The 27724-nt window shown below is 37.0% G+C and overlaps 1 pseudogene; it reads left to right on the top strand.

Annotated features, from left to right (window-relative positions):
• Positions 1–26700, top strand: part of LOC124989211 (proteasome subunit alpha type-7-like) — a 48693-nt pseudogene extending 21993 nt beyond the window's left edge.
• Positions 26701–27724: the final 1024 nt, after the last annotated feature.

The raw sequence follows: 27724 nt of genomic DNA, 5'->3' as shown, positions 1-27724 counted from the left end.
TAAGGAAACATTTATTTTAAAATTTATTAGATGATAGAATTTGCTAAACAATAAGTTATCACCATCTGATTCTGCTTGTATTGTATGTTCTTATTTTTATTTGTATCCATTACTATTTCTTGTGAATTTTATCTTTTGCCTCCATTACTAAGCTATAAAACTCTGAGGGAAAAAAAAGAGGCCTCTCTTATCTAAGTACAGTATGTTCAGTTCCTGTAACCATTCATGCATTCACTCAATTCATCATTTATTCATTCAGCAAGAAACTGTTTAGAATATAATATGTACACAGTTCACTGCAAGTGGTGATTATTCTATGTAAAATATTCTCAGAAACGAACAGAGCATCCCAGACATAACTGACCACTGTGGTTATTAGCCTATCTTGCTCCAAACCCAAAGGAAAGTTTATACTGAATTATACTTGACATTATACCCCCATTCTAGATGGAGGGAATATCATGAGAAATTCTTCTCTAAAATCTGTCCCCAAAGTTACTTTAAGAATACTTCCACAGAAGCCTTTCTGAAGGTGACTAGGAGAAACCTCTCTCTGGTTGCACACCACAAAGAGCTGTGCTGCTTGTAGGTGTCTGGTTTGCTTTTCTAACTGGGTACACTGTGAACATTGTACAGGATTCATTTCTAGTGTCTGCCAGTTATTCCTCTCTGTTTTTTATCTAACTACATCCACTTTGCAACCCAAGCAGGTGTACAGAATTCCATGCCAGGCATGTTCTGTGCTTATTGTTTTGAGTTGGTTTTCTCTTTACTTCTTCTTATTTAACACATTTCATCTTCTGATAACATTCACTTATTCATGACTACTAAATCTTATTCATGATTACAAATCCTATTACAGGCAAGATTTGGAGAGTTTTTAACTTGATATTTAGAAAGCTAGATGATAAATCAGATAGATAAATAGATGATGGGTGAATAGATAGTTGATAGAAAGGTGGGAAGTGTTCCCTTAAAATTCCTTGAGCTTGTTACTATGCATCTCTTGCAGTTGACAAAAATTTCATCCATTTACCTATTTTATTCAATATTACTCTCCTCTACTTAGGGTGGTCACCAGTACAAAGTCGCTATACAGCTAAAATGAATAAAGTCCCTTTGACTCTCCCCTTTGCATGAATGTAATGAATTCTACTCTCTCTCTGTCTCCATTGTCAGTGTATTTGTCTATAACCCATGGCGTGGCAAGGTGATGAGTCTTCCAAATATCTCTGTAGTAAATCCTGTATTAGGGTTCTGCATCATTTACCATGATTCCAACAGGACCTATCTTCTTTCTTCCTTCAAGAAAAGTGATCCTCTTGGAAATGCATTCTGAATAGTAGCTGTCAATTTCTTGCTTGTCCTTTCTTCATGACCAAATCTCTTTGGCTAGAGGTACTATAACACTTAGAAATACATTTGGTTATAAGTAACCAGCAGGAATCTAATGGTAGCTTAAGAAAAAAAAAAAAAAGAGGACTTGTTTTTTCACATAACAAAATTCTGTAGATAGAATGTCACTCCCATTGGATATAGTGGCTCAAAAAAAATAGGGTCTATGTCTTTATTTTTACTTATTTTATCTTTCAGTACTGGGAATCAAATCTAGAGGCACTTTACCACTGAGATATATCCTCAAACATTTTTATATTTTATTATTTTGAGACAGGATCTTCCGAAGTTGTTGAGGCTAGCCTTGAACATGCAATCTTCCAATTTCAGTTTCCCAAGTTGCTGGAATTATAGGCATATGGCACCATGTCCAGCCAGGACCTACGTCTTTATAATTGTGTTGGAATCTCACACAAATGTATTAACTCATGGTTAGTATTTGACTACTGCAGATCAAAATATTGTATCCATTCTAAGAGAAGAACAAAAGTGGAAAAAGGAAAGAGAGCCCCAACCAAGTCCAACCCTCCTTTATCAAAACAGAACATGGCTTGATAGAAACTCCTGCTGGCACACTTTCTTTGAAATCTCATTGGAATTGTGTTTCAAAGATACCTTCAGGAGAAAAAAATGGAAAAATATAGAACTAGATTGTAATGTTTCTGTCAGTCGACTTTTTGTTACTGTGACCAAAACACTACATAAGAACAACTCGGGGGAAAAAAAAAGAATAAAATCACATGATTATGATCAAAAATTATTTTATGCACACGTTGCATGCACAAACACACATACACATAGAAACGAACAACTTAGAGGAGGAAAAGTTTATTTTGGTTCACCTTTCAGAGGTTTAGTCTGTGGTAGGCCAATTCCATTGTTCTGGGTCCAAAGTGAGGAGCACCTTGTAGCAGAAGGGCATGGTGAAGGACCTGGGCTCCATTCTTGGTGGCCAGGAAGTAGAATGGTAAAGGGGAAGGGGCTGCAAGGAAGATGAGCCCTGCCAGAGTAGATCACAGTGACCCACCTTCTCCTACCAGGCCCCACCTGCCTACACTTACCACCCAGTTAGTTCATTCAAAGTAGGATGAACTGATGAGGTGACAGCCCTCATAAGCACATCATTTTACCTCTCAATATTCCTGCATTAACACAGGAGCTTCTGAGGGATGCCTCATGTCCAACCCATAATGTGATCATTTGCATGGTGCTGGGCTCAGGCCATCTTTGAAGAAACTGAGGGTTAGTACACTCTTATTAATCATGGAGGTAGAAATGGGTATTGAAAAGGCAGGTCAGCTTGAAGCATCAAAACATTTCATCCCTTGACTTTAAAGATTTGTCTTTGGATTGTCTCTGTTTGACTCTAGGCTGATAGATAGAGATTTCATCTCACTCCAATCAGAATGGCAATTATCAAAAATATATGCAATAAGTGTTGGCAAGGATGTGGGGAAAAGGTACACTTACACATTGCTGGTGGGACTGCAAATTGGTGCAACCACTATGGAAAGCAGTATGGAAATTCCTCAGACAATTTGGAATGGAACCACCATTTGATCCAGTTATTCCACTGCTTAATATATACCCAAAGGACTTAAAATCAGCATACTTCAGTGACACAGCCACATCAATGTTTATAGTGACTCAATTCACAATAGCTACACTATGGAACCAACCTAGGTGTTCTTCAACTGATGAATGGATAAAGAAAATATAGCATATATGCACTATGGAATATTACTCAGTCTTAAAGAAGAATGAAACTATGGACTTTGCAGGTAAATGGATGGAGTTGGGGAATACCATGCTGAGCAAAATAAGTCAAACCCAAAAATCCAAAGGCCAAATGTTTTCTCTGATAAGTGAATGCTTATTCATAATTGGGGGTCAGGGGTAGAAAAGAAGGAAGGAACTGTGGATGAGGCAGAGGGGATTGAGGGGAGTGGAGAGGGTATGAGGTGGGAAGGATGTGGTGGAATGAGATGAATATTATTATCCTGTATACATGTATGATTACACTACCAGTGTGACTCTCTGCACCATGTACAGCCAGAGGAATGAGAAGTTGTGCTCCATTTTTGTACAGTGTGTCAAAATGCATTCTACTAAAAAATAAAAAATATATTTTAAAAAATTTTTTAAACTTTTCTTAACCTCGTTTAGATACCACAAAACTGCACTTTAATAATACACAATTTTCAATACTCCTAAAACATGCTCTGTACTTCCAAGTTGACTCTATCTATAACATCCTTCCTCATCTTACTCAGTTAGATAAGTCCAATTAGTTCTTCAGGACCCAACTTTGCAAATCCTTGCCTCTTTAACTTTCACTGATCCATGCAGGTATACACACACACACACACACACCTGAAAAACATGTTATTGATTGTGCTTCTTTTCTCGGCCTCAGGAGTCCTTCTTGTATATACATACATTTATGGCAGCACAGATCACACTGAAGTGCAGTTACTCCTGGCTTGGTATGTGTCCCTTAAGTGCAGAAACTGGGAACATTCAATAAATGCTTGTTTAAATGAAAAAAAAAAAAAAAAAAAAAACAAAAAAGAAAGAAACATGAAACATTTACCTAAATGGAGAAAGAAAGGAACTCTTAAAGTCGTCTGAATTTTTCTCCTACTTGGCTTCTATTCAGTTAAATTCTTCAGAGCTTTTTCCTTTGAACTGCTATTATGGTCCACTCCCCATCCTATAATAGTGTTGCTGAGGATTTATAATTGAAAGGTAGAACTTTATGGCTATGTGTCATAAAACTAGCATTGTGTTTCAGCCTAGCTTAAGAGTTACAAAATAATTAGTGATTTGATTCTATAATGGAAAGCTCCCCTCTCATATTTATATATAACTTTAATAATCATTACTTCTCCATCTCTTCAAAATAGATTGATAATACAGTGAACAGGACAAAATTTAGAGTTTTATAGGAAGGCTTCCATAAAGTTGACGATGACCAATAGTCTTTGATCCTAGGTCTTTTTCTTTCTTTGAGTTTATCTAAATGGTGTTTCAACCAGTCTTCAGTTCATTGCATTGCTCTTGAGCTTTCAGTAATTTTGGAACGAGGTTGAAAATACTTAAATAAATCTGCCTATTTTACACTCAAAGAAAGTTCATTTCAGGAATTCTACATGACATGTAAAAGCTTACACTTCAAAGTGGGAGTGTTCTGATTCTACATCCAGGGATCCGATCATTACACAACAACACATCCCTTAACTGAGACTCTATCAAATGTCCTACTAAAATGAAGTGTTATAGCTGCAGCATTTTTTTATCTATCACTACACAAAGTTCATATAAATATTTCATATAAATATGTTACATTTCCTTGGTATGATTTGTTCTCAGGGAATCTGTGCAATTTCTGAACAATCACTGCTTCTTTTTCTACATGCTTATGAACCATCTGATATTTGTGTATTATGTTCCTAAGTGTCTCTTCTGGTTATCCAAGATACTTCTAGTCAGAGTGTTTGTCTGGTTTCTTATAATTCCAGATGCTAGAAGTCTTCTATATATTTTTCACTTTCATAAAGTTTTTCGTTCATGAGCTGTATAATGCAAGCAATCTCAATGTGACTACAGAAATATAAGTGAACAAACTTAATATCACTCATAATTCATTTTTAATAGTATATTCTCCTAAACTATTGGCAGTGGCGATTTTAGAGTTTTCATACAAGAATGACCCACAGGCAAAAGCCTATTTGGAAGAAGAGAACTATATAGTTGTCTTAAATTGGCAGCCATAGCAAGCCCCCTCTTTGTTTGGCACAGACTTTCTGTATATTTGGTATGTTTGGAGGACTTATGGAGATTGGGGTAGGAGACTGAAGCCCTGCCCCAGTCTCTCTTGGTGTTGCCACTGGGTCCTGGCTAGTCGCTTCCTATACCTGAATTTTCACCTCATCCAGGTAACATGCTTGTTCCGAAGTCACAGTACTCAAGGGCAAGGACTGAGCAGAAACCTGCTAATTGACCAGACCACTCATGTCTGGCTGCCAATTGGCAGTTCCTTCTGGAACAGTAGCAAGCTAGATCAACCTGAGACACTTCCATCCCCCGAGGGGAGCACAGCAGAGGACTCAAGACTTTGCCAACCACCAGTCTGAAGACTTAATTTCTCCAGGGAGGAGCAGCCTGCTCCACAAACCAATAAAATCACATACCAAGAAATACAGACTACGAAATATCTTTGCAAAATTCACAGTGTCATACAGGTAGAAGAATTAGATCTATGTTTATATCACCTCATTCTGATTATAGATAAACCAAAAAGAAAAAAAAAAAAAAAAAAAAAAGGAGGAGGAAGAGGAGAAGGAGAAGAAAAAGAAATTTTATAAGATAGAATAATAAAGTTAACCGGGCTAGTGTTGTGGCTCAGTGGTAGAGAACTTGCCTAGAATGTGTGAGGCACCAGGTTTAAGCCTAAGCACCACATAAAAATAAATGAGTAAAATAAAGGTCCATCGACAACCAAAGGAAAAAAAAAAGTTAACAATCAGTTTTCAATTGAGAAGTTCCTTGGAGGACAAACAAATGATAAATCTAGCCCTGGAGTATATTTTCATCTCTCGTCTGAGTTTACCTACATGCCATATCATTGATTATAGATTTTATAGACACATATGTGCATGATCAAATTGATTTTACATTTATAGATACATAAGCACTTTGATGTTGTGAGGTAAACAATATAACTATAGGAACCTCGTTGTTAACCTGTTAGGCAAATGGGTTCAAAAAAGATTATGGCTTAGTCTAAATCAATTTCCTTCCAAGTTTCTTAACTTCATGTTCTTTTCTTCGTTTGACAGCACTGAGGCAAAGCCCAAGGCAAGTATTGCTATGTGTGCCCACTAATAATGGTAATGTTAATATCATTTCTTGAATTTTAGAATTCCTTTCTCTTGGAAAGGAATATAATCCAAAAGATGCCCCAAAGATGAGGGAAAAAATGAAAAATTAAGGAAGAGAGAGATTCGATTTCATTATTTTCTTTGGCTTTGATGACAGACAATCAAATGAAGTAGGGAGACTATGACTGCATCTTCTACATGTAGACCTGAGTGTTTTTAGTGCCTCTTGGTGAATCTACTTTTTGCTTTTTAAGTAAAAACTTGGACACCAATGAAGAAGTGCCGCTAAAATGGTAATTCCATAAGCTAGGGAGGTGATTTAAAATTCGGTTAAACAATCACATATTTCCATACTTTTCCAGAACTTAGAAATAATGACATTTGATTGGTTTGATTGATCACCAAAAGAAAGAGCATAGCAAAGTTTATTTCCAATAAAATTTATAATTATTTCTATAATCTCTTCCTTTTACTTATTTAAAAAAAATTATTTCCACTTTCTCATTTTTCTTCAAGTTCTGAGATTGTTAATAGAGTGAACATGATTGAAATAAAGTATCCATAGAGATATTGTCAAGTTAGTCTCACTCTACTTCCTGGATAGCTGCCCACAAGAATGTCATTTGCCTGTACTGAAGTGAAACTGTATCCTGAAAGCTAAGTCATGGCTATTCTTAGAGGCAGGGGGCTTTCCTTAACATGGAAACTAAAGAATTAGACTTTCAACTCTCATGACATCCTTTTATTGTCTGCCCTATAGGTTTGTCCACAGACTTAAATACTTGGGAAAATATTTTGCAAAGAAAAATGTGACATGTTTGTTCGTGGGAAATCTTTACTCCACCCAGGAAACGATAAATGGTACTTAAGACCTACTCTTTAGGAGCGAGCTGTTTATTGAAATAAGGGAGGCTAATTGTCAAAAATGATGAGAAACAAATGTGAAAAGCCCTATGTTTGGAGCTCTGGCCACATGGAACATTTAAACAAGCATATGCTGCATTTCAAAAGAAGAGGCATAGTTTTGGAAGTTGCCATTTTTTGGAAAAAAGTATTCAGTGTAAGAGAAAAAAAAAATAAAAACATGGCCACTAGCAGCAGTTACAGTAGAGGGAAAAACAAACATGGAACATGACTGCCAAAGTTGATTTCTCTGAAAAGTTAGGGCTTCACTTTGTTATCCATTGAGGGTTTTTATGTTGTTTGTTTCAATGACCTTGACTATATGGCAGATTTATTCTGTTGAAGGCCCATGTTGAAGGGTGAGCAAGAAGAACTGCTGGAGACAGGACGGAATTCTCTGTGGAGATGAGAGGTGTAGTTGTGCATGGCTGAGTACTCAATCTTTCTAAGGTTTTGTCATTAATACCCAGAACATTTGAGTAGAGTTTCTCAAACTTACCACTATTGACATTCTGGGCAGATAATTCTTTGCTGAGAGGAGCCTGTCCTGTATGTTGTAGAACATTTAGCAGCAGCTCTGCCCTTAACTTATGAGATGCCATAGCAGCTCCCACTCAGCTGTATTAACCCAAACTGTTTCTAGGCATGGTCAGATGGCCCCAGGGAAGTACAAAGAGGGAGATGGTGGAGAGAATTTCTCCCAGTGTATCCACTGCTTACAGAATAAAACTTTGATTTAAGATTTTCTGACAAAATGTATATTGTATGTTAACAAATGTTTTCCTCAAAGGTCCACACTGCACAGTGCCAGGACCAAGTAACCTGGGTCTTAGAAGATCATACTAGAGCAAATTGATGATCTTTCTCTTCCTCTCAGCAACAGCACTGCTTCTAGTACTTCTACAGATTGTCTGCAGTCTAGAATAGTAGCAAAGCACATGAACTTGGGAGTCAAACTGATGTGGATTTTGGACCAAGTTCCATTAATGACTATTGGTGTGACCTCAGGCTTGTTTGACTTCTCTGAGTCTCAGTTTTTCTCACCATAAAATGGGGCAATACTGATTTTAGAGGATTATTGCAAGGATTAGTTAAAATAATATATCTTAGTACTCACACCTGGTAATCCCCTAATAAATCATCAATTTGTTATTGTGTGCTGTTGCAATAACTGCATCACATTTAGGGCCAATGAAATAAGTCGTCATCCCTTTGTTTAACCACATGACTGGTTAAACACATTAACTGGAACACATTTAAATAATCACACAGTAGGATCTACAAATAATTAGCGCTCTTTCCAGCTTTTATTTTGACTGGCCTTTAGTTACCCTCACGTTGGATGCATTTAGTTGCTTGTTTCCCTGCCATCAGCCCACAGTTTTTGTTTTCAGCAGGAGTGCCTGGTGAAATAGTCAGCATCCACTTAACTGCAGCCCGACAAACCGCAGAGTTGTTTCAATAAACACAACACACTGAGATGTGTGCATTTAGGAATGGGCAAATGTTGACCAAGAATGTCCTGCTTGTCCCACCAGGTCCCTATAGCCCCGTCAAAGCATTTCCCTGCAATCACAAGAAGATTCGGATGGCTCAAAGCCTCACCTTAAACAGAAATGCACCAACCACAGGAGAGGGGTTGGGAAAGACTCTTTCAGCCATCAAGAGCAGACGATGATTCAAGTGACAAGAAGAAACAGGCCCATCTAGGGTGTCTCCTGCTGATTTTCCCTGAAATATTTCCAAAGACCATGCTTCTTAGAATTGTGGAAGGAGACCAATGACTACTATGAGAAACCAAATATTCTTCTTTGCAAAAGCCTCCCAGAGGGATTGGTATGTTTACAACACTTGGGGAATGGCCAAACTGGTGTGTCTTCCAGCACAGCATAAAGAAGTGATCGAGACCAGTTTACAGTGCATGTTTTTTCTATAGGGAAACATGTTAAATATCTCTCCAAAGCAGCGGCACCTGGAGAGTTCTTTGAAGGATTCTACCAGGGGAAGATGATAGCTCATCTGCAATTCTTTCCACTTGGAGAGTCATCTGCTTCATCCAGTTGTGCAACCTCACAAAGACCTCATCTGGGGGCCTGAGGAAAACATCTGTGTCCTTCAGTTTTGTCTAAAAAAGTAAACCAAAGGATAACTACTATTACCTCTCTCTTCCGGCCCATCTCCAATTCAGCGTACCTAGCCATTTGTATTTGCAGCTCCTTCGTGGGAGTAAGAAAACAAACTACAGCTCATGCCAGCTTATGTGGAAGACACATATTGATCCACTTAATGAAGGGCAGAGTTGGTTCAGGAAGGGAGGACCTCCTCCACCACCACCCATCAAATGAAAGAGAAAATTCAAACTCCAACATCAGAGTGCCTGTGGAGCAAGTATCTCTCAGCAGGGGACTGCTGCTCTAGGTACACACAAGGAAAAGGTGTCACTTCTCCTTTCAGTCATTTCCTACAGAGAATCTTGATATACAGCAGTATTGATGCTTTAAATCAGGCCCACCACCTGCTTTCATAAACAAAGTATTATTGGATACAACCAGGCCTGTTCATTTACGTATAATCTATGGCAGGTTGTGTGTTACAATGACAGAGCTAAACAGTTCCTGCAGAGATTACATGGTCTCCAAAATCTGTATCTACTATCTGTCTCTTCACAGAGAGAAGCGAAAAGTGCTAATTCCTGCTTTAAATCATTCTTTCTAAATTTAAAATCTGCCTTAAGTAAATTCAAAGTGGTTACAAGGTGGTCAAACCTCTCCGGTCTGTTTTCTTTAAAAGAAAATTGGTTATGTATTTATTGCTACACTTTGCCCTGAGACATTTCATTGTTTATATCTCCAATTTTTAAAGGCCAAAACATATGTGTCAATATATTTATGTTTTCAATCTTCTTTTGCATCATATAAACTTGACAATTTATGGACAAATAACTAGTTTCTGCATTCACTCCAAAATGTTCTAGAACCACATGTATGACAACTTTTCTCTATTTCAACTATTTTTACTTTTTTAATTAACCAACTAATTTTAAATCATCAAATAACAAAGATCCTTTTATATAGTTTAACATCTTACAAAGTCTACAAATTCTGTACCATATTTGGCAAAAGTAAATATCTGCATTCTAATTATCACTAATTAATCATATTTTTTCCAGATTTCAATGAGATGTCCCAGGAATTTTCTTATAACTCAAGATCTCAAAATGCCTCGTGCTAACAGACTAAGGGATTTATTCTTTATAGTCTTCCATTTTCTATAACTTCTCTGTAATTACTAAAATTGTCTGGATTATTGGTTCATAAGAAGCCTTTTATGAGTTACCTAATGATCTAGAGGATCCATACCCTATTTCCTCTGATTTTTCCTCTGATTTTTTAACTTAGTAAGAAAACAGAAGGAAGTAAAAATGAAACAAAATAAAAACAATATATAAGAGAGGTCATGGAAATACCTTCTACCCTTTTACTTCTAATCATTTTTTATGTTATAGTTTTAGGAAAAAAAGTGTATTTTATTTCAAAAACAACACCAACCAAAACAAAAATGAATGTTGAGGACCTGCCTGGCTGTATTATCCCTGTCCACTTCATCTTTCATAAGTAGAAGTACCAGGAGATAGTGTGGTTTTTTATTTGTTGTTGTTGTTCTATTTTGTTTTTTGTCCTTGAAATAGCTCTTTTTCTACATCACATACCCTATACTTTAAAATGTGAATTAGATATTCTTTTCATGAATATTAAGTATCTTTATTTTTTTAAATCAAAACAAAATAATTCAGGGTCATGTTATTGTGAGCTTTAGTTTGTAGTTTTTGATCTTTTCATTTTTTTAAACCTGTGTTATTTGGACTCGTGCATTCATTTTTTAACGTAGATTTAAAAGAATTTTCAAGAAAATCTCTTTTAGAAAAGCCAAGTAGTGTTTTGGTCAGCAGCGATTTTAAGAACATCTATGACAAGGTCATCCCTCAGGAAACTCCCAATCCTAGAGGGATGGTAAACAGATATACCACAAATCATAATGAAAATGAGATTTTGAAAATAACTGTTCTGATGGAAGAGAAGCAAAGCGCTGTGGAAACATTCCTGAGAGCAACTAATTGCAAATGAGGAAGTAAGTCAGGGTACAGAAAGTATTTTATAAGTAGTACACATTTGAATTCAGTCGTGAAGTTTCTGATCAATGTAAGAGGGTGAGGATGAATGTGCTAGTTCACCCCTAGTTCAAGAAAAGAGAGTATCAGAAACAAAAGCAAAGACATTTGTGTCTCTCTTAACCACTTACCGTGTTGCCTTGAAATGATTTGTTCGAGGTCTGTTTTCCCACTGACTCTTGAATTCCCAAGAAGAGGTCATATCTTTATTGCATAACTGAAGTTTCACACATGAATGTCCCTTTAATTAAAAAATGGTTCTAGCATGTGATGAAATCGATACCTTATTTAACTTGTTTTCAATTATGGTTCATGTTTTCCAAAATTTAAATTTTTAAAAAACTATAAATAATTTTAATTCCAGCCTAAATCTTAGCAGTTTGCGGATTCTTTTACAGATTCTTACTCTATGAGCTGGGGGCAGAGGGAACATGGTAGGGAGTGATGATACTTCGTAGAGATCAAGATAAAATGAGACAAGTGTCTAACCCATATTAGATACATAGGAGATATATAACTTGACCTCTTTTATTTTAAAATAAAGAACACCAATTAAGGTTTTCATTGGCTCAATACTATCTTAGAATTTTCTAAAACTGTATGTTGACGTGAAAAGCTTAGTGAAGTCATTCAATAGACAAGTCTATTTATTAGCTTTATCAAATCTGAGATTTTTCAAACTTATTTGAATATAGACATTGTTTTATCCCATGACCCTGGCATCTGTCAAGACACACTTTATGGACTTAGATTTAAAGAGGACATTGCGGGCTCATCCCTGTCATTCTGCCATGGGTCCCACAAACATTCTTACCCCTATCCACTTCTTATTTCATAAGTAGAAGGAGCAGAAAGATAGTTTTTTTGTTCTATTTTGTTTTCTGTCCCTGAAGTAGCTGTTTTCCAACATTGAACATATTATACTTTAAAATATGAATTTAAATAATCCTCTTTCCATGAATATTGAGCATCTTTATTTTTTAAAATTAAAGTAAAATAATTCAGGGCAATGTTATTTTAAACTTTAATTTGTAGTTTTTATACTTTTTATTTTATTTTAAAACCTGTGTTATACGGGCTCAAGTATTTATTTTAAATGTAAAGCTAAAAGAATTTTCAGGCAAATCTCCTTAATGACTCACACCACCCATGACTGTCTGGTCCTTAAATGCTTTCACCTAAACTCAAGGGTCCCACCCTCTGCTGCAAGGGCTGAAACCTACCCAATATCGTTACCATTTGTCGTTCAACATTCAATCACGTGTCTGTGCTGGGTCCAGTCCTCTTTCAACACAATTTCACTTTTTACTTATTTTACTTAATTTATTTTATGTTCATTATTATCCATTAGTCTGCGACTGAGGATATTTTCATTTTGCAAATGTATCATAAGTAATAATGATGCCTCTTCTTTCACACTGTGGAACAAGTAAAATAGAAACATCTCTCTGATAAGCTCAGAACTCAATAAGAAATGTCAGGAAGACTTTTTCTTTTTTTTTTTTTAAAGTAATACCATAAAACACTAGTAATATAACATAAAGCATAGAAATAATTATTTAAAATTTTATATGGAAAATATTTTTACCTCCTGTTTCTTGTGTGTTGGTGTCCCACATCAGATTCCCAGTTCCTTGATAGCTGAAATAAAGTTCAGTTAGTTCATTTACATTTTTGTTCCATTGCTTTAATATAATATCTCATATGTTATGTATGCTCAAATATTATTTATTGAAATGTATTTAGCTTTCTTAAGAATTGAGTTTTTAGTAGAGTTAATTCCAGGAACACCTGGATCCTTCAAGAGTAATGAACTCTAACTGCACACAAACTTGAACTCTAACTGCACACAAACTTACTGTGTCTTCACATGAGTAGAATCTGAATACATCAATGGGAAAAATGTGACCCAAACATCTTGAAACTCAATGTATTCTTTTGTTGTTGTTATTGGTACTAGAGATTGAACTCAGGGGCACTCAACAGTTGAGCCACATCCCAGCCCTTTCTTATATTTTATTTAGAGACAGGGTCTCACTGAGCTGTGCCTCAGTAAGTTGCTGAGGCTGGCTTTGAACTCATGATCCTCCTGTCTCAGTCTTCCTAGTTACTAGGATTAAAGGCATGCATCACTGTGCCTGGCTTCAATATATTCTTTTCTTTTTGACATAATAGGGTTTATTAAGCAAACAGAGTATCTCCCTGCAGGGTAAGAGAGAAAATGAGAGGAAAAGAGAAAGGGCGCGCGCAAGACAGTGTGAAAAGTGAGGAGGAGAGAGAAAGAAAGTGAGTAGGAGAGAGAAAGCGTGAGAAAAGATCTCAATATATTCTTAATACTTCAAATTAGAACATCCAAGAGAAAGTAAAATGTCCCTTGCATTAATTAGAAATTCTCCTACTGTGATAAATAATGTATTGATTATCCAAATTTTAAAACTAGGTGTTATCTTGCTACTTTCAACTCTTAGGAGAAAGCAGGGTAGGAGAGAAAAAGAGAGAAGGTAGAGGGGTTGAAAATGGCTGGTCATGTTTCTTTTTGTTTTTCTTTCTTTCTTTTTCTTTTTTCAAATGTACTCTATTGATGTTGTTATTTAGTTATCCATGACAGTAGAATCCATTTTGTCATAACTATAAAAGCATGGAATACATCTTATTCTAATTCAGACTCAGTACCTCTCCTTCCCCTTCTTTCTTCTATCCCCCTGCTGCCTTCCCTCTATGGCTCTTTCTGCCATTTACCCCATAGTTATTTTTTTTTATTAATTTCTTCTGGATGTACACAATGTTGAGATTCACTTTGGTGTATTCATATATGTACATAGTAAAGTTATATCAGATTCATTTCACTGTCTTTCCTTTTCCCATTCTCCTTCCTTTCCTTCATTCCCTTTTGTCTAATCCACTGAACTTCTGTTCTTCCTTGCCCCCAACTTATTGTGGATTAGCTTTCATCAGAGAAAACATTCGACCTTTGGTTTTGAGGAATTGACTTATTTCACTTAGTATGATAGTATCCAGATCCCTCCATTTACTGGCAAATGTCATAAAGTCATCTTTTTTGTGGCTCATATTCCATTATGTATATATACTACAATTTCTTTATCCATGCATCTGTTGAAGAGTACCTATGTTGGCTCCATAGCTTAGCTATTGTGAGTTGTGCTGCAATAAACATTGATGTGGCTGCATCACTGTAGTATACTGATTTTAAGTCCTTTGGGTATAAACCCAGGAGTGGGATAATGGGGTTAAATGGTGGTTCAATTCCAAGTTTTCTGAGGAATAGCCATACTGCTTTCCAGAGTGGTTGCACCAATTTGCAGTCCCACCAGCAATGTATGAATCCTTTTCCCCACATTCTCACCAACGTTGATTCTTACTTGTATTCTTGATAATTGCCATTCTGACTGGAGTGAGATGAAATCTCAGTGTGGTTTTAATTTGCATTTATCTAATTGCTAGAGATATTGAATATTTTTTCATATATTTGTTAATCATTTCTTCTTTTGAAAAGTGTCTGTTTAGCTTCTTTGCCCATTTATTGAATGGGTTATTTGTTTTTTTGGTGTTAAGTGTTTTGAGTTCTTCGTATATCCTGGATATTAACACCCTCTGTGAGGTATGGTGACAAGAATTTTCTCCCATTCTGCAGGCTCTCTCTTCACACTGTTGATTGCTTTCCACAGTGACACGCTATTGCTTCACCTAACTTAATTTAAAAAAATTAGTTTGTAATTAATGGAATTTCTTTTTCTTCCTTTCCTTTTTATTTATTTATTTAACTGACAGAGAAAATGTCCCTTTAGAGGACACGTTCTCAGTCCATATTGCTGACCATTCCTTTTTCTTTTTCCAAGTTGGATTTTTCCCTAGGAGGTATAATCATTCTTTCAGAGAAACTATCATTTTATCTGAACATGTCATCATTCAAAATGTCTAAGTCCAACAAAAGATAGGAAATAGAGCAAAATGTAACATGCAATTAAAAGAAAAAAACAACTGTGATTATTTGACTCTGTTTTCTCTTTGCCGAAAAAACAAGTTTGCTCTTCAGAACACCAGTTAGATAAGCATCAAATCACATTAGGTAACCATGTAAACCTATTCCAAAGAACCAATTTCAAAGTCACTGGGTTTCCTGACTTTGGACAAGATAATGTCATTTCTTGTGGCACAGTTTGCTGAAATTCAAATTTAATGTAGTTTGAACTCATGGCCATTACCCATAAATACAGTTATCTTGCATTATGTATATTTCTGTTTTACTCTGATATGATGAAACTTCCCTTCTGGGATGTTAATTTATATGAAAGGATATATTTAGAAATAAATATGAAAGTATCTTTAAGGCATGGAAAACTTACTTCTCTTAAGAAGTGTTTTGTTGGGTAAGTCTTGTTTGGTTTTCTTTTTGTTCACAGAGTTAAAACAAATCAGCAGTTTGTAATCGTCCCTAATTGCAACCAAGACTGAAGAGTTAATACCAAAAAAAGTAACCTCAAGAAATCTTTAGTGTACCAGGCTAGCTCTTAATGGTTGTAATAGTAAGGGAGATATTTTTTGTGTAGTGCCTTTTATTTGAGCATCTCAGAAGACTTCACTAATAGATATTTTGATTTTACCCAAATAAACCTGTTATTTCAGCTACATGTATTGCAGTAAATTTTCTTCAAATATCAGCATTAATCATACACACAGAATCACTCAATTTTAGTATCTCTATCACTTTTGCACTCAGTTAATTAAAGAATACCTCTTTTCAGTGTTCTAATACATCTTCCTTCCCTTCCCAGGAACAGATTACAGTATTATTAAAGTGAAGAATGTTGTTGTAAGATAGACATATGCATCCCTATTCCGGGTCAATAATAGAAATTCTAATAACCAAGAAAATTAAATTGAGGGAATATTTGTTTCACCTAAGTAAAATTTTGGGTTTTTTATTGTTTTTTCAACTTAAATATTTAAATACCAAAATGCTTTGTACTTTTAAAATTCACACTTATATAGGGTTCAATAGAGGTCTGACATATTTCAAGGCACCCCTTAATGGATGTGAGGACCTGGACCCCTGGGAGGAATTTTCTCCTCTCTGCTGTGTGGACTTCTCCAGAGGTGTGCTGTTCTGCTGGCACCTTCACTAAGAGACGATGTTTACTCTGTGCTAATGACATCAAGTGGTCAATGATCTTCTCTTAGAATTGCTCTGTCTCCCAAGGTTCATTCATGAGCAATTCAACATGGTAATTCAGCCAAAGTTACATAAGCACAGCAGCAAGGGCCTTACCCGGTAGGACTGCCAAGAAGACTAGAGGGTTAAGGTTTGAAAGTGTCCCCAGCACACTGCCAGATCCTCCATGACTGGTTATGACACAAAAGAACAATTCCACTAAAAAATAAATTAAAATGAAACAAAATAGAAAACAGACTATATGAACAGAAAATTCGATTGCTACTTTATGAGCCTCTTACCTTGGGTCCATGGATCGTTCTCACTCTAGAGACTTCAGGTAGTCTGTAAGTCCTCTGAGTGGTGAGCAAGATGGGGGTGAAGATGTACCTGGGAATTTTTCTGGAGTCCATTCTTGTCATTAGACTCCAAAAAGTCTTGATCCAAGAGAGGTTAGGAACCTCTGCCAAATAGTGATCATATTGTTGATAATAACACTGATGATATGACATGGAATTTCCCTCCTCCCACACCCACCACACTCCCACAAACCTACCAAAAAAAAAATCCAAATTACAATATTTGCTGTCTGGTACTGAGAATTTCCCAGTGATTTTACATATAAAGTGTACAGCCCACACACTGCACCACCGATTCACCATTACCTGGACACACAAGCTTTTTCCTTCTCTTCCTCCTCTACCTCTTTTACCCATTAATTCCCTTCCATTAATTTCTGGATAGAATAAAAAGATAAAATGTTGATATGTAGCATGTTGGGCAAGATGAAGATGCACAGGATCTGTGATTCTTGGTAACTCAGATTTGTAAAACAGCTCAAAATTTAACTGTATTTACTGGGAGTTAAGATTTAATTCATTTCCATTTATTGGATCAAAAAGCAGTGGTTAAATAACTGCGCCAATTTTATCCAGCCTGTCTGAGGCTGAGTTAAAATTCAAGTCTATGTGTTTTTACTCAAAATCTTATGTTCCACCAACACTGATGTCCTTTCCAAAGAAATAAAGTTTGGCCCTCCTCCTCCGTAATGCTCCATTAAAAGAAGATTCCAGAAATACAGACAAGTCAATTAATGTGGTTCCATGTTGGAAAATTTTAAAGGGTCTGAAAACAAACTAATAAAACAAGTTTTTAACTTTCTAATTCCAGACATGACCAGAAGACCCTCCATAGAACAAAAGCATGGAAATGATCTCCTGTGTCCAGGTGTGTCTTTGAATAGAGCCTCCTCAGGATGCAGAGTTGAGATGGGGAATGCGTTTTATTCTGTTTTCTCTAATGACCTTCTCAAAACACACATTTTGAAGGAAGGCAAAACCTAAAGGAAAACACTCGCCTTCTCCCCTCTTCCTGCGGTAACCGGCTCAGAGTTTTAATCAGCACTACTCCTTATCCAAGGCCCTTCTCTACTTTTATTCCTTTCCACTTAACACTGTTACTGGTCTCCCTGACTACTACTTTTCTTTTCTGTTACAGTAAGGTCTTTGATATCTTTGTCAGATCAATCTTTCTAAACCACAGGGCAAATGTCATTAGTTGCCAGCTCACAAACACTGCACGGATGGTGACCTACTACAGAATACTGTTAAGGCCTCTACATCTGGATTTGACCCATCTCTTCTCTTTTGTCTCTTTCTGTTTCCCTACACCAAAGATGTCAAATATGTGGCACGTTTATCATTGTTTCCCTCCTAAGATCATGGATCTGTTCAATAAATAGCAGTTAAATAACTACCACGTGTCACATATTCTGCTAAGTGCTAGTAACATCACAGGCTTATGGCCCCTGACCTCAGAGAGCTCATAATTAAGCAGAGACGACTACAATTAGGAGACTAAACTGCAAATATTATCAAGGGAAGAAAGTAGTTGCCAAGACATAGAAAATGAGGGTGGAGCTTGTGGAGGACGGAAAAAGATCAGATGTATAGGCTGATGGGGAAGGCGTGGGGGTAACGTGGCATTTAAGTAAAAAGAAGTCATCTGGACAAAAAAAAAACACCACAGACTGGGGATCTGCATATGGGAAGAGCCTGAGTGGCAGGATCTGCAAAAACAGAAGGAGGCCTATTGGCCTATCCGGTAGAGAACAGAGAATCAGGACAGTGTCCTCCAAGGAAACCAAGTCCAAACCATGCAGGTCCTTAGAGGCCATGGAGAGAATTTGCTTTTACCCAGCGTCATGGAAAGTCAATAAATTTTTTTATGCAGGGAAGTGCCTTAATTTGATTAAAAATTTTTAAAGATCAAGAGGACACTGAGAACCATGTTCAGCCTGTATCTTCACTGGGAGTTAATACTACTAATAATAAAATATTGGTAAAAGTACAAATATTAAGGCATAAGAAAAAAGACCAAACACATGATATAAATTTGTTTATTTCTAATTTCATGCTAATAGAACACATGTCTGGAAATTTTAAAGGGTTCCTTTTAGGACTAGAGCCACATCAAGTCAATCTATTCAGGTCTGGTATACAGGACATGGTGACAGAGTGAGAAGCAGATATTTAGGCTCTTCAATGCTTTTGGCTTATCTACTGGCAGAGTCTAGAGGGGGCAAATGGATGCTAATTTCAGTAAACAGTATAAGTCAGGTTCAGAAGCATGACAATACATGATATTCCAGGTAGATTCCATACATAAAACTAGTTAACGTCTATGAAAATATAGTGACCATTTTAAAAAATGTTTATACCAGGTACAAGATTCAGGGGAGCACGAGGTATTATCTCATGTTTGTTTCAAACACATTCACATATTTCTGATTCGGTATTGCCCTTATTTTTATGAAAGAAGAAACTCTCCCCACTCATCTCATCCCCTACTAGTCCTTCCTAATGAATTCCTGGAGACTACTTCTAATTTGATTCTAATAGAGAGCATTAATTTAAGATTTTTTTAATGCTAGTCACCACTCTAAGCACATCATTAGTGTTTTTAGACTTGCAGGTGAGGTTGGGTAACTGTAGACAGTCATAGAGATACCAAAGGTTAACTAATGCCAGGGTTCAAACCCAGTTCAATTCCAAACCTGTGTTCCTACTGTGCTAGGAGGAGATGGGAAACTGATCCATAGAATTATTCATGGGGAAGAAACCATTTTAGTGACTAACTTGAGACTTCAGTTTCATACAGTAAGAAATATTCACAAGCCACCAAATGGTGTTTAGTAGTAGCACTTGGCAGGTTCCTACTACTATGAATAATTATAATGCACCAATAAAAAAAAATCTCACACACACACACACATACGCACACATATAAAGAATAGAAGACAAGAGTATAAATCTCAAGGTATCTTTTAGAAACATAACAGAAGACCTTATCACACAGACAGGAGTTTTCCAAGTGAAATAATATACTTCACACATAGAGGATGATTTTACAAGATTCTCAGCTACAAGAATATGTTTTCTGTTGTGATGGTTTCACCTTAGCATAATATGTATTTGTAAAAATACAACTTGTGTGAGTATATGTGTGCAAACGTATATAGTCTTAGGTGACACAACAATGAGGATGCATTCTGAGAAATGCATTGTTAGGTGATTTTGTCCTTATTCAAACTTCATAGAGTGTACCTTCACAAACCTAAGCAACACAGTCTACCACACAGGTAGGTGTTATAGCATGACTTCCTGCTTCTAGGTTTCAAACTTGCAGAGCATGCTACTACAGTAAACATTGTAGACAATATAAAACAAAGGTGAATATCAATGTATCTGAACATAAATAGGTGTTTCCATGAGCATCACCATAAACACAGCAGTATTATGTTACTTTATGACATTTTTACAACTTCAGCATTTCTAGGAGACAGGACATTTACAGTTGCATTATCTTCTTTAAAGGGCCACTATCATATATTTGGCCTGTTATTGAATGAAATGTTTTATAGTGCATGACTTTGTACAAATGCACATACAAGTTGAGCATCCCTAATCTAAAAATCTGAAATCTGAAATGATTGAAAATCTGAAATTGTTTGAACACTGGCATAATGCCACATAAAAAATTCTACACCTAACCTAATATAACCAATTTCAGTTAAAACACAGGTACACTAGAAATATTGTATAAAATAGCCTTCAAGTTATGTATAATGAAACATAAGTTATTATCATGTTTAGACTTGGGACCACTCTCCTTGATCATTATGTATATGCAAATATTTCAAAATCTGAAAAAAATCCAAATTCCAAGCATTTCAGATAATGGATACTCAGCCCACACACATGCACACACACACACCACACACACACACACACACGCACACACGCACACATCACATCACATTAGACCTGAGCTTGGAACAGTGACTGCTGCTTAGGGTCAGGTTAATTAAAAATTCAATTTTTAATAAAAATTGTCCTTTAAAATAGTATAAAAAGCAGTAGGGTAGTTTGCTGATAGAGTAAATTGTGAAGAAAATCAGCATATTACAGTGATGCAGCCACATCAATGTTTATAGCAGCTCAATTCACAATAGCTAAACTATGAAACCAACCTAAGTGACCTTCAGCAAATGAATGGATAAAGAAAATGTGGTATATGTGCACAATGGAATATTACTCAGTCTTAAAGAAGAATGAAATTATGACATTTGCCCATAAATGGATGGAGCTGGAGAATATCATGCTAAACAAAATAAGCCAAACCCAAAGAACCAAAGGCCAAATATTTTCTCTGATAAGCAGATACTAATTTATAATGGAGAGTTGGCTAGGGAAGAATAGAGGTACTTTGGATTAAACAGAGGGGAGTTAAGGGAGGGGAGGGGTGTGGGGCTAGGAAAGATAATAGAACGAATTGGTCATTATGACCCTACATACATATATGATTACATGACAGGTATAATTCTGCATCATGTATAACCAGAAGAATGAGAAGTTACACTCCATTTATGTATGATGTGTCAAAATGCATTCGACCACCATGTATAACTATTTAGAACAAATTAAAAAATGATGCTCAAATAATTGATATCAGTGGAATACATCTTAAATTTCTTTCACTATGATACTTATTCCAAAATTAGTGAAAATGTTATTTGAAAAATACTTAAGGCACTGTTAATTTCATTAAAATGTGATTTTGTCAAGCAAGTCAGCACAGCCCATGAAATGGTAGAAAGAGCAAGCCCACGAATTCCCATGCATTCTGAGTAAGATCTGAGCGAACTGGTTCCTTGGTATGTTTACAGTCTGACATGAAATATCTTTTTTTTAAGTCTGATATAGCATATCATTTTTTGACAAAAATATGGAGTAGACTCTAAATGAAAAGTGTGACGAATAGATTTCAAGCAAACATATTTTAGAAGCAAACTGAAAGCCCTCCAGAAGCAACAGGGTCATGTTTAAAATCCGGGCTGTGTTTTCAGGGCTGGGAGGCCCCCTGAGCAGGCAGCTGACTTTCTTTCAATTGGGCCTGATTTGTTCTCTTACTGAAGACACAGCATGAGTGAGCCGACCCAGCCCTGGGGCACTTCATGTGCAGGATGTTGACATCACTGGCCTTGAGGCGTGGATTCCACAGTTTTTACTGCTTACCTTCTAGTTTTCGTGGCTCTGAATCAATAACTTCTTTTCTCTTACCAAATCTTCTCTTGAAAACATAAGGACAAGTTTAAAAAGAGAGAGCATACTTTTTCAGTCTCAAAACACCATTGTTCTTCTATAGGATTGATCCAGGATGATGACAGAGTATGATAGGATGTGAAGAAAATGAAAAGATCATCTTCTAACAACACCTGACAGGAGCTACAAAGCACAGCACTGAAAGTTTATCATTTGTTGACTCCATCATGACTAGTTCCAACTTCACCTTGTGTCCTTGCAGCCGAGGCCCCAGCGACTACCCCCGGGGAGGTGGATACAATGTGGCGATTAAGCCCTGTTTGGGTTACCGTCTTCATGATGCTAACAGAGAATGTCACCCTGACTTAATGTCCTTAACCTTTCTTTTGATCAAATTCCCATGTAGCTATAGCAATTCCAAACCACAACCAATTGAGTTTGAAGATATTACAAATAAGCTTCTGCAAGCTGTTGCACTATTGAAAGCAACGGTTTCCTACCAGGCACCGTGGGCTATTGTGAACAGCCCAATAAGTCTTTGATGAACAGTCTGGAAACCCAGGTTGGTGCCGTTCAGCTCTTACTGAAAAGTTTCACCTGCTCGATGAAATTTGCTTAGAATTTAGCACAACTACCTGAGGTAGAAGTCGTTAAAGTAGCACCTTTAAAATTCTGATCTTACATTTCTATGCTGTGGTGCAGAAGTTCCTCTAGCTTTTAAATAGCTATATTCCTTTCCATTTAATCATCTTTTTTCTGATCCGCCAATTGGCTCAGGGTCAGCCAGGAAGCCTGAAGCAGCAGCTGCCATCCCTGATTGTTAGTAGCAATCCATCAGAAGAGACATGTCCTTCCCATGTGCTGCTCACAGAAATAAATACCAAGAAACAACACCAGAGGTTTATCTTCCTGATAAAACTTCATGAAGATGGACGGCCCTGTTTCCTCAGTGGAGGAAAAAAAAAAAAAAAAAAGCCAAAACTATGGAAATGCTATGTCATTAAGAACCTAGTGGGATTAGAAAAAAAGGTACTTTAAGTAATCAAAAACTGAATTCAAAATATGTCCTCTGTTGAATTATTCATACAAATCTTATTTCTCTTGTAATAATTACTTTGCAAGATAGAAGACTTTATATTTGCGAAATTCTTTATCTGGAGCCAGACTTATTTAGACCGAATCCTGCCTTGGACACATACTAGTTTTTAAACTTTGGCAATTAAATTCACTTTTGAGATTCTTCTGTAGAACTGATGGGGATATTAAATAAATTACTATGGGCAAAAGACTAGAACAGCCTCCGACCTGCCATAGAGTGAGCCATGGCAACAGGTGTTGTAATAGAAGCAGATCGATAGTACTAGATGCTACTTCTATTCATATTACTGTGTTTCTCATTGTCATTATGTTCTCATCATCATTATCACTTACATCATCTTATGTAATTTTATTGAATTTCCACATCAACATTGTTAAGAACCACAGTCAATGTGTCCTGTTATATAGGTAAAAGGAAACTAAGGTCCTTATGGTCAAAAGACTTAAGACAGTCTAGTTAGAGCAGAGCCATGGCTGGAATTCTGCCCTCCCCCCTAACAGTGCCCATATGAACTTACTGCACAGGAATGACTCCCGTACCGTTTGGTGCTTCTTCGGCTTACTACCCTTGTTCTACCTTCCCCATCACTGATTGCAATATTCCATGTCCCTCCCAAGGTCCATTTTCTCCTCCCCTCATCCTGAAGTCATGTGTCCTAGGAAAAAGTTGCAACGTGTAATTTCTCCCACCGGCTAGATGCCATTCGCCAGTCTTTTCACTCACCTCCTTAGGATTACGGCACAGTTTATACACAGATGTCCTCCATATTCATTGTCCAGTTCTGTCTAATCCTTTCCTGCCCCAGGTGGATGGCATGGCCCTTCTTTTCACAGTGACCAACCCTTCCCTGTCTTCTGCAGAGCTCACCTGAGGACTGTCTCTCCCTCTTCCCTGACTCACTCTTTTCTTCTTTTCCTACATTTCTGCTCCTTCTCTTCTTGTTCTCCTTTCTAAAGCATCTTCAAATTATCTTCCTTTCTTTCCACTTCGGACAAGAAAAGATCTGTTCTTTCCTGCCCATCTGTACTTTTCATGGTGAATTTCCATGAATTGACAAGGTTTCCGGACATCACTGGTTCAGTTTCCCTCACTCACCCTTATATCCTATAGTCTTGCATTTGTGTTTGCCAAGCTTAAGGAATTTCCTGATTGAAAGGCACCAAAAAAGCCACTTTTTATTGCATTTGGTGCCCTTTTCAGCACCTCCCTCCCTTAATCTCCCAAGTGGTGACTCTGTGAACTCTCATTCTTGCTGGGTACTCTGCTCTTGGATTTTATTATGCCTCTCTTATCTTGATTTTCCTCCCAGCCCTTCTTCATATGCCATACTCTCTCTTTTAATATATGCCTCTGATTTCTTCCCCCATATTTCTTCATTTAAAAAAAGGAATTGTATTGTTCTAAAAGCACCTGTCCTTAAGCCCAATACACCATCTCTCTTTTGTTTCCCATTTGTGTTAGGTAGCTGCAATTGGCACCCTGTCTTCTCCCTAAAACCTGCCACCTCTTCCCAGTTTCCATGCTTCTTATCCTGATTATGTGTAACCTTCAAGAGGCAACATAGGATAAAGGAGAATTTTGAATTAAAAAATAATTTGTATGGAATGTTGATTTTCTCACTTACTACATCACTTATCAGAAGTCCTTTAATTTCTCTGAATTTAGCTTGCCATCCATAAAGTGGGGACTGCATTAAAAATTACATGTAAATACAGTGCCATCCCTAGAGGGATCAGAGAAGATATCTCCCCCATCTATTCCCTATTCTGACTAACCACACATATCACAGCCTATCCAATCCAGAGTTCCATCTTTGAAATCATACCATTAGATCTGATTTCTTTCCCAGCCCCATCTCCCATAACCAGTTCATCAGCAAGCCTACCTTCCTAGTATCTTCTTCAGGCTTCCCTCTTCATGTGCTTCCTTTATCACCTCCAGGATATAAATATTCATTATTCATTACTAGATTGTCAAAACAGTCTTCTGTTTTCCCTGACTTCAATTTCTCCCGCCTTTCAATCCATCCTGGACAATGACACTAGATCAATAGTCTAACATAGCACTTTAAGTGATTACTTTCTCAAGGTACTTAGCTTAGCAAGTGGCACACAGAGATCAAGCCCAGACAATGTGCCCTTGCATCTGTACTCAGAACTATATGTCCGTAGTACCTTGGAATCAAAGTGTGGGCCTGGAATTCATTACCTTTATTATCCGCCCCAGAGAACCTTTCTAAGCTTTCTTTCCACCAGACCTTAACCATAAGGGTTGACTTACATGCTATTCCAAAAATGAGCTTATTTTATTCTGTAGGATGCTTGCAACTGTGAGGGGGGGAAAAAACCCCACCTCAAATAGTTTCACTAAGGGGATTTATTACCTCATATAATAAGACTTACAGGTAGGAGAGTTCCAGAAGCATTTAGCATCATACTTAACATCAAGCCTAGGACCAAGATTCCTTTCAGTTTTCCTCTCTACTATGTTCAACATGATCTCAGGTAAGATGCTTTTATGGTTGCAAGATGGTGCTACAGTTCCAGGAAGCATGTACAGACAATATCCAGTAAGGAAAATGGAGACTGTAGCTCCACTATGCATCATACTTTACAGTGAAGAATCTTCTTCCTTACACTACCCCTATTTCTACCTTCCCCACCAGACTTCCTTTGATGTCTCATTGGTCAGAGCTATATCATCAACACTAGGTTACTTACAAACAAAACAACATAAAACCAGAAAAATTGGCTTTTGAGTGGAGGCGAGAACTCAGTGCCCTGGGCTACAACCGTGCCATCACCGTCTTCTCAACTGACAGCCACCTCTTCCAAGTGGAGTATGCACAGGAGGCTGTCAAGAAGGGTTCGACTGTGGCTGATGTTGGAGGAAGGAACATTGTTGTTCTTGGTGTGGAAAATAAATCAGTGGCCAAACTACAAGATGAAAGAACAGTGCGCAAGATCTGTGCTTTGGATGACAATGTCTACATGGCCTTTGCAGGCCTCACTGCAGATGCAAGGATAGTCATCAATAGGGCCTGGTAGAGTGACTATGGAGGACCCTGTCACCGTGGAGTATATCACCCACTACATCGCCAATCTGAAGCAGCGTTACATAGAGTAATGGGCGTGGGCCGTTTGGCATCTCTGTCCTCATTGTGGGTTTTGACTTTGATGGCACTCCCAGACTCTATCAGGTTGACCCCCCGACACATTCCATGCCTGGAAGGCCGATGCCATTGCCCAGGATGCCAAGTCAGTGTGTGAGTTTCTACAGAACTAAACCGAAGAAGCCTTGAGACAGACGACCTGACCATCAAGCTGGTGATCAAGGCCCTTCTGGAAGTGGTCTAGTCAGGTGGCAAAAACATTGAACTTGCTGTCATGAGGCGAGATTGGCTCCTCAAGATTCTAAATCCTGAAGAAATTGAGAAATATGTTGCTGAAATTGAAAAAGAAAAAGAAGAAACAAAATAAAGCATCGTGATGAAGGAAACTTCCTTGCTTAGAATAGCTTTTAAACTTGATCACAGATGAGTCTGTGTTGTGGGGAGCTTCCAACCATCCACCTGTCCGGGATGTCAGAGTATTCAATAAACTTCCGTATTAAAAAAAATAAAATTAAAACAGAAAAATTCAGATTCCAAAATTTTTGAGATATGACCACAATGAAAAATATACTGTGTAGTTTAATTCAGTACACATGTAAATATATTTGATATTCATACATAAAACAAAAATGAAATATACATAAAATAAAATTCATCTTTACTATATAATCATCTAGCTATTTTCTATTCTTTTTTATTTCTTTATACTATTCTATTAATCAAAAAATAAATCTTGATTGCAACCTTTAAACTGATTTTAGAAATCACTAGCAGACACCCCCTGCATTAAAAAAATAAAAAGGCTTACACTAGTTAGAATTAATCCAAGTCTCCAAGTCATGTTAGAAAACTCAGGAATATTATCAGGATCTGTATGGCAAAGGAGAAATTCCTGTTTTGAAGACAATCAATATTATGTCATTTCTGTGGGTCTTTGGTTATACATATATCCTTTAATGTCTATGACATCTTTAATACACTATTCATTTGCTAAAACTGGGATGTTTCAAACTCAGGATGTTTCATCTTAATGATGAAAAAGTTGGAGCTTGTATTTATAATTTCAAAAAAAAAATAAACTGACATTCTTTATGGTTTGTAAGTCACAGAAAATAAATCCAACATTTTTTAGAAATTCAAGATCTGGTTTCTTTTGATGATATTAGTAGGGTAAAGGGTCATGGGAGTTCAATTAATTTACTTTAAAATGGTCCTTTTAAATGATGCCCAAAGAATAAATCATCAGAGATTAATCAGTGAAGACTGAGTCTCTCCCCCTTGTTTAGAATGTCTAAGGATCTGGGCGCAGCTGGCCCCATCTCTGGTCTCTCTTTCCCTGATTCATCTTGTGGATGACCCTGGGAGAGGTCACCCTATGGTTCTAAATCACA

This window comes from Sciurus carolinensis, chromosome 7 (assembly GCF_902686445.1).
Source record: "Sciurus carolinensis chromosome 7, mSciCar1.2, whole genome shotgun sequence".
NCBI classification, from domain to species: Eukaryota; Metazoa; Chordata; class Mammalia; order Rodentia; family Sciuridae; genus Sciurus; species Sciurus carolinensis.
Note: the sequence above shows the minus strand (reverse complement) of the source record. Positions and strands in the feature narration are given on the sequence as shown.